Here is a 13,223-nt window from a genome sequence, read left to right as displayed (position 1 = left end):
GTGCCTGTACGTAGGCATGCTGATAACTGATTTTGTATAATGATATATGTCTATGACAGTGACATATAATCAAATGTCGTCGTCGTCGTCATATGACTGAAAAATTGTTGAGCACGTCGTTAAACCCCAAACACTCACTCAAATGTCGGCGCGTACGTAGTCAACCGTGCATTAAACATCAACAACCGTGCAATATATATCACCGTACAATACATGTACCAAAATTGCAATAAAAATGTAACATTACAGAACTTTTGTGAAGTATCGCTTCACAGTTGAAGGATATTCTGGTATGTAGGTAGGCCTATCTCTCCTTTATAATTACAGACATGAATATGAATAACGACGGAGACCATTATCTAATGACTGTGGTTCTTCTTCAGTAATTGTTTTCTGTGACTAAAGGCGGTGAGGTAGTCGAGGATTTTTTTCTAAAATAAATGCATATTTAAAACATGAAATGAATGAATTTATAGACAGCTAAGGTAGGCGTGTCGATCGGATTGTCTGACACACTCCGTACCAGCCTTGGTCTTTACAAATTCACCTCCCTTAAGATGACCCCTATATATAATTGAAATGATTGATGTGTGGTGTATAATAAGTAAAATTGGGCAATAACCGGGCGCATTCATTCAGTAACCTATACATATTGATCGTGATTTTGCAGATAATATATTATTTCACACAAGATCCTCAGTATCAAGTGTCTATTTTAGTAACACTGCTACAGTGACCAGGCTTTCTGGACAGAGTACAGACGTGAACTGTCACACAATGCCGGAACTATCACAAAACGCCGTGGCATATATTTATCTTTTCATGTATCACATATATATATATATATATATATATATATATATATATATATATATATATATATATATATATATAAATGATAAAATCAGGTCGACACCAGTTTTCATGTCTTCCACAGTATATTATTTAGGGCTGGGGCAGTAATATGCTGCCAGACATAAAAGTTTTCAGTCACAAAAAAAAAACAAAAACAAAAACGGGCAGCAGGTTGCCATGTGAAGTCACACACAGGTATGACTGCAACGTCGATCTGTTGCTGGTTTCCTCATTAATATCGTGTCCACCTTGATTGGCGAAATAATCTGTAGTGCCTACACACGTTGCATGCTGTTGATCAGTGGGCGGAATTCTCCAATCGCCCCCTATCCTTAAGGAAGGGAACTCTCACGACACAATAAAGGTTATTCCCGTTTCATATAGCATTTGGCTAAGTTACATGAACAGGCACACCAACCACCCTTGCAACGCGCGATGGCTGTAGATTGGCTTCGCATTATTGGCTTATGCATGGGGTATTTATTTGATGGTATTGTACACCATACTCCGGAAGAATATTTCACTTATTATGCATGAGGTATAGGAATCCGTTCTGCAAAAGAACAACTTATATTAAACACCGTTCACTCAAATCGGAGCCAAATTTCCTTAAGTTGCAGGACAGTTTTTTAGTTCTTGGACTGATTTTTTAAAGTTCAGTGACATATTCGGAATAAATCTTTAAAAAAAAATTGATCTAAATTGACACGAAAAAGTTCAAATTTTTGTCTTGTAGTTTTAAATCATATTTACATGACATGACGTTTCTGTGTAGCACTCGGCAAAAACACCATTTTATATTGGGTTAAACTTAAAAGGTGTCGCTCTTGTCACCCTGACTACATTGAGAAAAATATCTGAGTCCAGCCGGGTTAAACCGAATAATTTGAATGAATCTCAAGGAAAACACTCACTGGAATTAGTCACTTGACTAGTTTACTGTGGAATATTTGTCAAAACCGAGTCACCGTGCTCTTTGAAAAGTCAAGTGGCTAATTGTCGACAAGTTTACAAATAACCTAAATCACTGCTGAGTCATTGCAGGGTCAACTCTGTGTTTTGATTGATCGAAACCATTTGCCCAGTGCTGGACTATGATCATGTTGGGCTTATTCAACTCACCCTTTGATAAAAAACCTGGTCATATTATACACAGATTCTTTATTAGGCCCATATAGGACTGTTTGTTTTGTTGGCAAGGGGAGAAAGCAAGCCGGATAAGGCTTCTGTTCCAAACGTTCATAGAGCATTGGTTTTTGTGTAACATTGGGTGGTATTGTTTGCAATAACATGCTGCGGTAAAATTTGGCCAAATTATCACGTGATACTGTTAGATAAAAACCAATTTAGGGTAGACGTTTGGTAACGACAACAACGATTTGGCGAGTAGCCATTTTCTGGCTGTTAATGTTACTGTACTGGGCTTCAAATGTTGAAGTTGGCTTTTTGGTGTTGTGAATTTCTCGTATATGTCGATATGCTTTCTGCATAGTCGCAGTACAATTACATGTAGTAGCTGGATATATATTCAGAACAAATTATTATGCCTTACAGTTACAATATGGTATGATAGGCAAAGATGTTATTTAGGAGGCATAGAGTGATCCACATGTATATGGTAGTATGTATTAAACTCGTTTTTGATGGCAAATTACTCATTTTATTGGTAGTGCGACATTAATCTTCCAAGTTTTTGTTGAACTTGAAAGCTTAGGTAGGCCTAACAGCTAGTGTACCTTATATTTTGGTTTAGTGTAATCTAAGTAGTTCAAAATTAATCTGTGTAAATAAAATCAAACAGGCAATGTTGTGTATATCTTTGATACGTCTGTTAACAATAACCAGTAATATGTCAAAGTTTCCATTCAACAGCTGTGGTTTTAGTACTCAGCATTTTGCTCTTTTGCTTCGGCATTATCGTGTTACACATTTCAACGTGGTTTTCGGTTGTCTTGTGGAATTGATCAATGCCAGAAAACATTGTCAATTATTGATTCCTATGCAAAACATATTAAAAACAAGCACTCTCAATTTTATGAACTGCACATGTCTACCCGATATGCAGTATGTAGACACTGCACTCAGGAGAACAAATCAATAGGTGATTTAAACATGGCTTTTGGCACACCAGAGGTAAACACTGACCATAGGAATGGAGAATTAGGGTTTGAATCATTTCAAAGCCCTGATTACAAAAGAGAAATTGACCTTTTTATTCTTATTCTCAGAGAAATCAGGAAACTATACCAGTGAATGCCCAGACATTGTAAAGGAAATTCAAGAACTATTTCAGTCCTGTAGAAATGAAACTTTCGTAAGACTTCATTCTGTCCTGAATAGAAATCAGATTGATTTAGAACAAATTGATGGTGTCTGTGACATTTTCAATGGATTTGTTTCGGTGGAGTCCAGTTGTGAAGCATTGTCATCTGTTTTCAAGCAAAATAGTTACTTTGCTCAGAATTTGATTTCATTGAGACAGTTGAAATTATCCTAGGCAGGCATGACCGTAAAAACTCTGAAACCTTTATGTATGTACCCATTATATAGCTACACTGATTGCCTTACTTAAGCATGAAGATATTTTAGCTGGTTTTGAATGGACATTCACATGCAGATTGTTTACTGGGCAACTTCTGTGATGGCAGAATTTTCAAAAGTCATCCATTGTTCAAAGAAGATTCTAAACATTTTCAGCTATATGCAGATGAATTTCGAGTGGTTAACCCTTTAGGTACAAAGATTAAGAAATATAAGATAGTGGTAGTGTATTTCGCTCTGGGGAATCTAAAACCCAAACAGAAGTCAAAACTCCATGCAGTTCAGCTTGCTCTACTTTGCCCAGCGAATCTTGTAAAACGATAGGTGGAATGTTGTCTTGAAACCTCTTATCGCAGATGATCTGGCAGTGGAAAGTGACGGTATTCTACTTCAAATTGATGGCGAGTCTCTACTTTTGCAGGGCACAGTTTCAATGGTTGTTTCAGATAACCTAGCTTCTCACTCATTGTCTGGTCTAATTGAGAGCGTTTCAGCTCTACGAGACTGTCGTTTCAGTAAAGTCACTCGAGAAAACATGCTGACAGAGTTTGTAGCTTCAAAGTTAACATTGAGAACACCACTGACATACAATATACAGATAGATCTTGAGGAAAGATCAAGGAAAGATCTCCTCATAACATTCTAAAATATTTTCATGCAATAGGAAAGATATCCTCGGATATAGCGCATGATATCTTTGAAGGGTTTGGGTCAGATGTAATGTAGATTGTGATAGTGAAATTAGTAAAAGAAGTATTGTTCACCTTGCAAGATTTGAATGAAAAAATCTGCACGTTCCCTTTTCAACAAAGTGATCAGGTTAACAAACCCTTGGTCGTGGCAGAGTTGTAAAAGTTCAAAATAAAACAAACAGCTTCTCACCTTCGGTGCCTTCGACGGCTTCTCCCTTTGATGATTGGGCAATGTGTTGCTGAAGAGAATGTACATTTTACATATATCTCCCTTGTCACATGAAAAGGCCTATGCTCTCTGTCCTAGGTAGTTGGTCTTAATTAAGCGTACATATTTTACATAGATCTACGAGTTCTTTGCCCTGCTTGGCCAACAACGAAAGCTGATATCTGTTCATGTCAAGAACGAGCTACCCCTGACTATAAAAGAAAAATTTGAGATATCCAATGGCACTTTCATCCTGCAAAGTTTCAACTCCACCCATATAATGATTGGGTTGATCAGGAATCCTGTGAAGATCTTCCAGATAGTGGGGAAGTGAATGTTGCTCTTCTTCATCGTGAAAGTCAAAAGTTAGCTGGAGATCCAAGTACATCAGCAAATGGCGACACGCACAGTATCAGTGAGATGGAAAATGTCTCTATGAAAGCAAGGTCGCCCATATCAGTGTCCAGTAGGCCTAAGACATTGCCAGTTAGCAAGTTTGGGAAGAGATGATCAGCTGCTCTCCAGAAAAAAGAACCTCACCAACCCTAACCCTAACCCAAATCAGTGCACTGATGGATATTTTATATGAAGAAATTTATACAGTATATACAGAAGAGTATTTATACAGACCTTCATTTTTTTAAAATTTGTCAGAAAAAGACTTTGCTCACAATTATAATATTGAGAAGTTTCTGTTTCCCCGCTGAACACATGGTAAAAGGCTTCCATGGGTCGCCCGGGTCAGCTTCCAGATCCCAAGGACCAGCAAAGGTGTGTTGTATTGTACATGTATATAATGTACAATATATTGTAAATCGGAGTGTGTCCATGTGAATACCAATTATTTATTATATATTTATATTAATGTAAAGAATTATTGTATGATTTTACGTCCATATGCACATATGAAATAAGTGTGCATGCACATATCGGTATCGGTTAGGTATTACATAAATATATTGATGTAAAGAATTATTGTATAATTCTGTGTTCATAGGAACATGTGAATAAATTGTGGTATCAGGTATTACATGTATATATTAAAGTAATGAATTATTGTATGTTCATATGCGTATTAAGTGGGTATACACATATGAATTAATTGTGTATTTTTGTATACCAATATGGTCTTATTTTTAACAATTAAGATGTAGGAATAAGTGTGTATTGTTTTGTCATGTTAAATGCGTAAGAGTTAATAATATTGATTTATTAGGTACATTGTCGAAATCAGTTTAAGCCTGCAGGCCTCGCCTTAATTTGGGTTTGTTTAGATAATCAGTACTTCTGTGGTTACCATGTCTAATCAGACGGTGATTAGAGTTTTGGTCACCATAGGGAACACGACACAAATGTAACCTGAAGGGAAACGTCGTGGTTGACAACTGTTCTCTGTGTCTATATAAGGACAGCCAGCTGTGAACGCTTTACTTACAGACTGGACTGCCCAATAAAGAGAAGAACTAACGGTCAACACGGTGTTTTCCCTTCAGGCAAGTTTGTAGTCCAGCACAAAAATGATAACAATAATTATACCTCTGTGTTATTAGATCTATTGACATAGACTTCGAGGATGCATGTATTTATAATTAAACTATATTATATATTTGATTCTGATCGTATTGTATGTAAAATATTCTGATTATGTACTTGTAAAGACTCACAAACTGGACTGCCCAATAAAGAGAACAGCTAACGGTAAACACGGTGTTCCCCCCTCAATGTATTATACGGAACACAACAAGTGCAATAACGCCATCTGCGACCACATGCCTAGCTGTCATTGTGGCCCATAGTGTCCTGCACAAAGTTTATGCATAAATGGGTACCTTAAATGGGCTTAATACCTCCAGATCAAGGGGTATATAGCGAGATGTCAGCAGAACTGGCACATTAGATGCTCTCGGTGTAAAGGTCACTGTTACAGTTAAATTTGCGTTTTATTTGACAGCATATACAATAAGTGTATATATAAAAATCTGAGTTTTTGTTTTTATTCTTTCAGTTTTCCCTCTCTCTCCCAGTATGCGGATGTCATTGAGGCTGTACTAATGTCTTATCCCCACTTCAGAACTTTAAAAATCGGGAATTTAACTCTTGAAGGACATCCTTTGTTGAGTTAGTTTGATAAATTTTTGTTGGCTTTCCAAGAGATATAAAATGGTTTGACTTTTCAGCTGGCATTCTTGAAATTGTCCTACATGGACAGCTTTGACAGGGGATTTGTGGATTCCTTGGCTTTCAATGCTTGTTACAAAAAAAAAAAAAAAACAGCCATAATCGTAAGGACATCTTCACAGTTTAATGTTAATTCCAGACCACTGGTCTTTCTCCAGTAGTGTGTACCTATATGTATATCACAGCCAAGTCTAATCTCCATGCCCATTGTCCAACATGCCTTTTGATTTTGAATAGTTATGGCGTCCACCGAGACAGTGAGTTCTTGCCGTCGAAACCGATCTTATGCAGTTTAACATTATAGATTAGAAAAAAGTGTTCTGTTTCCATTTTCTTTGTGAGAATATGGACTTCCAACATAATTATCCATACCGGTATGTAGAGCTTGTGTTGTTACATGCCACTTACTAAAGACAATTTCCTTAGTGAATACGACTGATTTTACACAGAGCTGAATACAGGCGATTGCTTTAAAAGAAACAGACTATAGCTCCTTGATGAAAATAGACTATAGCTCCTTGATGAGAACAGACTATGTCTCCTTGATGAGAACAGACTATGTCTCCTTGATGAGAACAGACCATAGCTCCTTGATGAGAACAGACTATAGCAACTTGATGAGAACAGACTATGGCTCCTTGATACGAACAGACTATAGCTCCTTGATGGCATCAGATATAGCTCCTTAATGGAAGCAGACTATAGCTCCTTGAGGAAAGCAGCTCCTTGAGCAAATAGTTGTCATTGCAAATCTTTGTTGTAAAACCGAAGACAAAATATGAATTTCATAAAATGCATAGATGCGGTATTATATAACTGCTAGTTATACTAAAATGAATTCGACGATGCTCGAGAAACGGAGATATATTGTATATTTAAAATACACATAAAATATGTATAATTTATAAGATGTGACTCTTGGAGCCCAAATGTTATTTCACAGAGAGCAAGCTGTGAGAGCAAGTTTTGTCAAAACTTTAACGCGATTTTGGCTCCAGTTGCCTCATTTTAGCGAATTGTTAGGCTTAATTTCGTCTTGAAAGTGCAGATATTTCTGCATTTGAACCATGGCGCTGATTTGTCAGTGACATTGATTCTGTTTTATATATTGGTAATGTGAAACTATGAAATTTTCTCTCTGTACACAAGCGTTTCTACGCATCTGTCTGTATTGCTCACTTGACATCACTATCACCAGCTACTGTGGCCTGCTACTGCTATTCCAAACTTTGAACATCTTCTGTTGATTTGCAATGATTCATTTTAATGAAAACTTATCATTATAGTGATAAAAAATTAAAGTATGCGTAAAAGGGAACTAAGGTAGACAAGGAAACAAATTAGACAAAATTGGTTAATTCAGCTTTAAAGTCTAAAAAACAAAGAAAAAGGTTTTCTCAACGGTATAAATCTTTCCTCCATGGTTTACAAAGGTTTTCTGCGCGGCATATAGGTTTTCTGCGCGGTGCATACATCTTCTTGGTAGGATGGTTTTCCGTGCGTGGGTGTGAAAGTTTTCTTCACGATAGAAAGGTTTTCTAAGCGGTGCAAACCTTCTCTGCGCGGTGCAAAGGTTTTCTTCGCGGTGTGAACCTTTTCTCCACAGTACTGTTTCTGTGCGATTCAAAGATTTTCTCAGCGATTTATAAATGTGTTTTCCGTAGTGTAAAGTTTTCTCCGTAGTGCTGAGGTTTTCTCGGCGCAGTAAACTTTTTCCCGCAGTGAAAACGTTATCTCCAAAGTGTTCCCCATTTCCCGGCTTTTTCTTGGAAGGTTGTAGATGAACTTATCAGTTATGTTTGAAATTTGTTTTTTTTTTTTAGTTTGCTTTTGTATATAGTTCGAATTCTTTGATCATAATCTAAGTTTTCAAAATAAAGTTCTTTAAATTATTGTAAATCAGTAGAAGATGTTAAACATTTGGAATGGCATTAACAGGCCAACAGGAAACAAATTCCACTCCCTCGAAAAAAAACAAACAAGCAAAATATAAAAACATAAAACAACAAAGAAACAATGTCCACAACAAAACCAAAAACATTCATGTTCCAACTCCATTAAAAGTATTAAATTTAAACTCCATTAAAAAATTAAATGAAACACTGTTTCAAGTGTTGGTTTAAGATGTTGATTAACCAACTTTTAATGGGGTTGGAATGTGATCACTTTTGAAGAACGTTGAAAATTAACATTTAATAAAACTGGTCAGGTACATGTAACTCTTATAAGTGCGGTTGGTTGTGGGTTGCCCCTGGGCTCTGCCCGGCTCCTCCCTTCATCTATATCTTTATCTATACAAGTATTAAAACAGCGCAATGTGTTGAACCATTTTACCACTGATACATTTAAGCCGTATTTGAAGTATTGAATGTGGTATTTTACAGGGCTGGGTTGTATCCCCCTCTCTGTTTAATGTTCCCAACAACTATTATAACGTTAACTCCAGTTCAATTATTTTAGGATCAGATCTTGCGATCTTTTATATCTTTCTGACATAAACCATGACCTTTAACCACTGATCTACATTGGGCTGAATCAGCAACTGAGTGTTTCAAACATACCGTATAATCATGTAAATTACATCGGGTGTGTGTAGGGTTTTGAGCTTTTGCCACGTAAACAGAGTTAAGGTGACATGAATTTAATAAAGGCGTCATACACTAATATAATAAGATATATCATAGATTTACATAAATTGTATAAATATGATAAGCTGTCGACGTAAACATGGAGAGGGTTTGATGTCGCGGCCAGATGCAGCTGTTATAATGGCAGACAATGTAGCTGGATGGGTGTTTTGTTTACCACAAAGACCAGCAGGTGCCGGCATCAATGCCAAGATACACAATTACTTTAAAGGCCATCTTTTAAATGCCAACATATGTGACCAATGATCAATGCTATAGTGTTTATAACGGTGGGTACCTCAAGAGAAATGCACTTTGAAACCGCACGCTAATCCGGGATTTTCACACATAGGTGAGTATTTCCACGATCTTAACCGTTTATAGGCCCCTTAATTAAATTTTCTCAAAATACCTCCTTTTTTTCTGGATATTTATTGATACATTTCTCTGCATTACCTTTTCATTTAGCGTTGTACTGTCCAGATATTCTTATCTTTCTGATGCATCAACATGGAATTAGAGTGTTCTTAGAGACGGCAATTTTACAGAGAGTTGCTTGAACGTTGTGCTATGTACAGGACATCAAATTTCAGGGACACGGAATCAACAAGGATACAGATGGATGCACTTAAAGTACATATATGATATCAAGTTAAAATTTCAACCAAAAAATGTCGATCAAAGAAATTGGAAATTTTGAGAAAAAACTCCAATTTTGTCCAGTGTGCCACCAACTTTACATTGTCTTCCGTTACAAATTAACTAAAGAACTCATTAACTGTTGAATTAATTAATAAATGCAGAGAAATATATAAATAAATACATCTCAGCATCGATGTCAATTCCATATGAAAGCCTGAAAGGATATTTGTAAAAATGATCTTCAGATTTTTTTTACTTTTCGTTGATGAGAAAGTCACATTTAAAAGTAATTTTTGTATGGTGGCTAATCGAGGCTACATCTTGACTAAAATGGCATTGCGACATATTAATGCATGAATATGCTTAATAAAGTTACCAAAGTGCTTGAATTTGGTATATTCTACTAACCAGAATTCTGATCATATGTATATTCATAAAATCATATATATATACAATCTTATGATGGTTCTTTAGTCTCAACTACAATTGTGGCGTTAAGCCATACTCGTTCAATTATTCATAAACACATTATACATAATCTACGAACAACCCCGTTCTTGTTTTGCAGTCAACTCCACCATGCTGAAATTCTTCGTTGCTGTGGCCCTGACCACATTCGCCTATGTCTCCGCCCAGAACTGTAAGTCAATACCTCAATATCATCTTCAGCTTTTCTTCTTTTTATGGTATTTATTAAATATAGACTTATTTGTTGAGGTGATTACTGTTCACGATGTAAAGAAGAATACGTAGATTGTATGACAACTTTACGTCCATGCATCCGGAAGAAACCACCGGACGTGAATAGATTTGTCACCTCCAAAACTAACGGGTACTTAATTCGAACCTGCTACCTCGTCGGTCAAGGACTGATGACTGTTGACAAAAGCCGAACTATAGATTTTAGCTAAATACAATTCACCTCCTTGTCGATGGTTCTTCACAGTGTGTAACTTTCATAATTTTGCCACCTAGTACTCACAGACGGGCCAATTTCACCGCCATATACTTGCACGAGGGGTCAAATTAGCTACTGTGCACTCTGTACTCACAGGCGGGCCGGGTCTGCCACCTTGTACTTACAGGCGAGGTTACGTTAGGTACCATGTTCTTACAGACATGCCACCCTGTATTCGCAGGCAGGGTTAGCTTAGGTACCATGTTCTCACAGACATGGCCGGGTTTGCCATTCTATACCCACAGACGGGGCGGGGTTTGCCATCCTGTACTCGCAAGCGGGGTTAGGTTAGGTACCATGTACTCGCAGGCAGGGCAGGGTTTTCTCAACATGTACTGGCAAATGGGGCTAGGTGGTAAGTATGGAGGCAGTCAGTAGGCAAAAACATGTCCCAACGAGTCATTCAGGACAGCAATGATCAATATATTATAAACAAGGTTACTCAATTAACATAAAACATATGTACAGTCGTGAAAATTAACTACTAGAAAGAGGAGGGTTTTTTTTTTACTGGTTTGGTGGATTTTTTTGTTAGCGAAAATAAAATTGTTAAATCTCGGTACAAATAGACTTCAAAACACATTTTACAGGCGATGGTTGTGTGGACGAAGACGGTTCATGCAAAGGAGTTTCGGAGGTACGGATGTCCATTACAGAGGACAAAAGCTTCTGTGCCTACGAGAAATGTAAATCTAATGGCAACTGGCAGTTGTTTCAGTACAGTGAGTATATTACTAGTAAAAGTTAAAATCTTAACTCACATCATATGACTATATCCAATTTTTACTTCTTCATTTTCTTCATCACCTTTTAATTTCTATTTTTAATTAAAAATTCTTTATTTGATTGGTGTTTTACGCCGTACTCAAAAGTATTTCACTTATACGACGGCGGCCGCATTGTGGTGAGAGGAAACGGGCCAGAGCCCGTGGCAAACCCACGGCCATCTGCAAGTTGTGGTGAGAGGCTCATTGTGCCGTGCTGACGTGCTAATCCCCTCTGCCACAGAGGCCCCCTATTCTTAGAAAACGAGATGACATAATTAATCGATGAAAGTTCACACCCTTGAAGCACCGACAAGTACTTTTACAAATGTGCTAGTCCACAGTGATCAGTAAGTATTGTTCCACTGACTGGCGAAAGATAGCTCTCCGGGCGCAAAACGTTGATTAAGGTTGACTTACTTACGACTGTCAACATGTACACGCATTTATTCATTCATGACTGTATTTATTATAATTAATTTAAAAAATATTAATTTCTGGTGTGATGTATTGCGAAACTCCCATTTGTTCCGAAAAAATCTGATTGCTCATTTGGATAAATACGATTAATTATATTTAGACTGTGATAAATATTAATGTTGTCCTTAAAGTTTATTCAAGGACATATAACTTTAATTAAGTTGCAAAAAATATGTAGTAAAGAATGCCTTTTTGAGATTGATGACGAACTGTATACATAGGCCTATAATGTGTATATGGTAGGCCATATGTCGTCATATTCTGCATCGATGTTCACAAGTCCTGCTCACAACTTCGGACAATCAGTCAGAAGCTTAATCGATCCAACACTAATTCAGTCCATGTTTGTTTTTCTAATATGCAGAGTGCTACTACGAGCCCTCTGATACTGTATGAACCAAGGAGACAGCATCCCTACTGGAGTCTGCTCTGAAGTGGTTTGTACCCAAACCGATTCTGGGGCCACTTTCAGAGATGAGCGAATCAACGGTACGTTTACCCGGAAGCTTGTATCTTGTAACGATTTTCTTTTCATATTCGATGGAAGGCATACCCTGAAAATCCTAAAAGGGTAAATCCAGTTACTACAAAAGGCTTAAAAATAGTCAAGTTTGAGATTTGTGACCATGGGAGCAAAAACCAACATGAACGTGTAGCTTGTAAAAGTTGAAATAGAAGGGCCAACATGTGGAGAAAAAGTGAGCTTATGATTTTATAGGAACTGTCTGATATTCATCCAAAGTGTTACACTCATCACATATAGGCCCGGTCCTGCTTAGGGCTTCAAAAGACTTTACCGGGGAGTTGACAAAAAAGCGATCAGGGCATGTCCAATCGAAAATTTGCTCTTATTTCAGAATATCACAAATAAATACCTTTCACAAGAAATCTATATCGTCTACATACACATTTTACGGTTCAATTGTTTGTAGGCTGTGAGGATTCCAGTGCACGTGTCAGCCAGTGGGAGCCACCGGCTTCTCTTACGTCTTCAAAGATGGCCGCGTTGGCGACAACTGCGAATGCCAATACGTGGAGGAAGACGGTGAGATGAAGTACAAGACCAGCTGCGGAGGGATGTAAAACAAGGGAGAATACCGGGCCTAATGTCCTGAAATCATGTTCAATAAAAATGGACAAACAACATACACTTGACTTGATGTTCTTTCTTTTGTCGAGGTTTAGTGCAGGATTAAAGTATTTGTTCGCCAGATTTTATCACTCTATTTATTTTGCACAGCATGAAGAAGTGTCCCTTTCAGTGGATGAGTAGCACAT

General features: G+C 37.3%; 2 long non-coding RNA genes across 2 annotated transcripts; both read left to right on the top strand.

The window, feature by feature from the left end:
- The first annotated feature begins 9,101 nt into the window (after positions 1-9,101).
- LOC135474664 (uncharacterized) lies at positions 9,102-12,334 on the top strand. The gene is made up of 4 exons (XR_010444998.1): positions 9,102-9,453; positions 10,312-10,383; positions 11,292-11,423; positions 12,310-12,334. It is a non-coding gene; the product is annotated as an uncharacterized LOC135474664 (long non-coding RNA).
- A 1-nt stretch (position 12,335) lies between these two features.
- LOC135474663 (uncharacterized) lies at positions 12,336-13,091 on the top strand. The gene is made up of 2 exons (XR_010444997.1): positions 12,336-12,434; positions 12,878-13,091. It is a non-coding gene; the product is annotated as an uncharacterized LOC135474663 (long non-coding RNA).
- Positions 13,092-13,223: the final 132 nt, after the last annotated feature.

Source organism: Liolophura sinensis, chromosome 9, assembly GCF_032854445.1.
Source record: "Liolophura sinensis isolate JHLJ2023 chromosome 9, CUHK_Ljap_v2, whole genome shotgun sequence".
Lineage (NCBI taxonomy): Eukaryota > Metazoa > Mollusca > Polyplacophora > Chitonida > Chitonidae > Liolophura > Liolophura sinensis.
Note: the sequence above shows the minus strand (reverse complement) of the source record. Positions and strands in the feature narration are given on the sequence as shown.